Source organism: Lytechinus variegatus, chromosome 1, assembly GCF_018143015.1.
Source record: "Lytechinus variegatus isolate NC3 chromosome 1, Lvar_3.0, whole genome shotgun sequence".
NCBI lineage: Eukaryota > Metazoa > Echinodermata > Echinoidea > Temnopleuroida > Toxopneustidae > Lytechinus > Lytechinus variegatus.
This window is the reverse complement of record NC_054740.1, coordinates 47662457-47665362: the sequence shown is the minus strand read 5'-3', so window position 1 is coordinate 47665362 and position 2906 is coordinate 47662457. Positions and strand designations below refer to the sequence as shown.

At 34.9% G+C, this 2906-nt stretch overlaps 1 long non-coding RNA gene across 1 annotated transcript; it reads right to left on the bottom strand.

Moving 5' to 3' along the window:
- Positions 1 to 690: 690 nt before the first annotated feature.
- LOC121406458 lies at positions 691 to 1724 on the bottom strand. The gene is made up of 3 exons (XR_005968813.1): positions 1704 to 1724; positions 1201 to 1320; positions 691 to 724 (listed from the first exon to the last, which is right to left on the bottom strand). It is a non-coding gene; the product is annotated as an uncharacterized LOC121406458 (long non-coding RNA).
- Between the last annotated feature and the right edge of the window lie 1182 nt (positions 1725 to 2906).

The window sequence follows — 2906 nt, the reverse complement described above, 5'->3', positions numbered from 1 at the left end:
TGGAGTATATAAGCAGTTTCGTACAGATGGAGGGGGGGAAGGGGGGCTTGAAGGAGTCTCGCCCATAGGCGGCGGAATTAAGTGGGGGATAGGGGGACATGTCCCCCCTAAATTTTTTGTTGAGAATCTTTTGCTCGTCAATTTTTTTCCTACGTCCCCCCTAAATTCAGGTAGACCCCCCCCCCCTTAAAATAGTTGTGGGCCCCCCCAAAAAATTGTGGTTGACAACCTTTTTTTGCTGGAAATTTTTGTGGTCCTTTCTAAGATTTAGGTGGATAAATTTAGGTGGACCCCCCTAATTTTTTTGCCTTCCGCCGCCAATGCTCTTGCCCCCCCCCAAAAAAAAAAAAAATCACGACCAAGAAAAAAAAGGGTGAAATATATCGTTTTGTCGAAATATATCACTAAATTGGATATTTGTTTTTTAAATGTCGAAATTTTGCTCGCTCGCAACTTTTTAAAAATTTCACATAAAACAGCATTTTCCCTGTGAGCCACCCCCCCCCCCCCCCCACTTTCAACTTCAATCCGCTGCTCCTATTTGTATGTTTATAGCTTCTCTTTTTGCAACCAGTTAGTGAAAATCAATAAGAAATTTCATACGTCATGAATTTGGGTTGTGATAATATTTTTTTTTTTTAATTTCCATCTTCATCACGTGGTTCCTAAGTCTTCAATGTTGAGTTGTTGGATTTCTTGAATGAAAACATCTGTTACACCAGTCCTGCAGATTGAAAAATAGAGAAAGAAAATCAATTAACTTAAATTGTCATGATTTATAAAACATAAATGTTTTAAGAAAAGTGAGACTATGCATACATATGTTTCTTCAACACATAACATAGGATATCTTACTTCTACTAATTATAAACTTGTACTTCTATAAAGCATATCACTTAAACCTGTTCTATGCAGTTTACATACCACTCTCCGTTCTAACGGTACTCTTTGAAAAAATGTCAGAGATTTCTCGTAAATATGAATATATAAATGAACATATGTAAATTATATGAATAGTCAGAATTAAAGTTGGTATGTTTTGTTGCACAGAATATTTTGATCTGTAATTAAAAACGACCTGCACTAACTATAATCTAAAAACAAAATTGAAATGGGTTTTTCTAAGGCAGATCTATTTGTTGCCAAAAAAAAGGTGAACAACCTCCATTATAACAAATAATCACTAACTAACTCACTCACTCATATAACTGCTGTAGTTTGTATTTCTCTTTGTGATCCAGGCACTGTTCTATTAAGCCTACTTCACCAATTATTTATCATCAACAATCACCTCCATGGAAATTGTCAAACTGCATCATCCTATTAGACAAAATGTAAAACAAAAAAAATCGTAAATCTACAAATATGAATATCACACTAAAGAATGAATAAAATGAATTTTATAAAATATAACTAATGAAAAATAAATATTGCTTTGTTTATAAACAAGTAGGAAATGAAAAGGCAATTTAATTACTAGTAGATCAAGGACATGACCTTATTTTATAAATTTGCCCAAGGTACATTACTTTTGACATTGGTTCTACTTTAGACTCGAGAGCCTGTATATTTAAGAAGTGTATATTCAGTACAGATCCTACCTCTTTGTGGCTCAGGTTATTTTTATTTAATGTAAACATGGTTAACATTCAATGCATGTAATGTATCTGTAATTTTGAATGGGTATAGTTTAACTTTCATACCTGGATGAGAATCTGCACTTATGATCATCATCTTGAACCATATAGGTAGACCTCTATACTGTTTTTCTTGTTCTTCAAACTCAACCTGTTTGTGAAATAAAGACAGTACAATAATAAGAAGTGATCTTTTTCATGGCCGTATGTATAGGGGAGGGATTTGGGTAAGAGCTGAAATGTGAAAACCTTCATAAAAAAAGAATTGCATGTCATCCTTCAATTTTATTTTAGAAAATGCACGAAACGGCCCTAGGTAATATTGGTCACTTCTGTCCCTCGCTTTCTGAATTTTAGATTTTTTTTTTTTAGTTTCTCTAAATTTTTTCACATGTCTGCCCCCCCCCAAAAAAAAAAAACATCTGCATCTTTTTATTTCCGAATCTTATTTCATTTGACTTTAACATAATTTCATCTCATGCACTAGATCTATTTGTAAGAAAGTATAGATCTAGTCCAAGACTCAGAGCTGTGCAGCGTTCGCGTATCTAAAATGCTCGTAGGTCTAGATCTAGATAACGATGGACTCTCAATCTATCTAGACTAGACTTAGAAAGTAAAGCTTTTGTTCTAAACCCAGATCTAGGCTATATGGGTTGGATGTCTGACTCTGACTTTTATTCCTGGCTGAAACTTTAGTTTAAACTTCATTGACATTATTGACCAAGAGTAGATCTAGATCTAGTCCTTGGTCCACTGACACTGACAGTCATACTCGTACATGTAAATGGAGTCGTTTAGGCCCAGACCTAGATCATAAGCCCTGGGGCCGGGGTAAGTGTCACTCGCAGGTAGGGAAAGTGGAAGTTAGATGACTAGATTTAAATTAGGTTGGCCTAGAATTAGAAAGCATCGATGAATACAAGTAAAGTAAGTCTAAAATAATAAGAAACAACACTAGATCCTCTGTTAACCAAGTTAGAAATTAGATCTAACGTTAGGCCTATCTAGATCTAGGTCCTAGTCTATTGATAATAAGACAAACATGAAGAGCAGCGTGTTATTTCTTAGACAGGAATAACCGTCGTTTCTGGGGATTTATTCAACAATTTCGGACATTTTACTAGATCTATTCGTGAGTGAGCCAACGCAGTTCAGCGGAACAACCAAAATAGAGAGACTGAAACTTTTGGTCTAGTTATTTCTAAGGCAGAGTCTAACTATATTTATAAATAACAATAGGCCTAAGTTAAAATGGGTGGGGGCTAA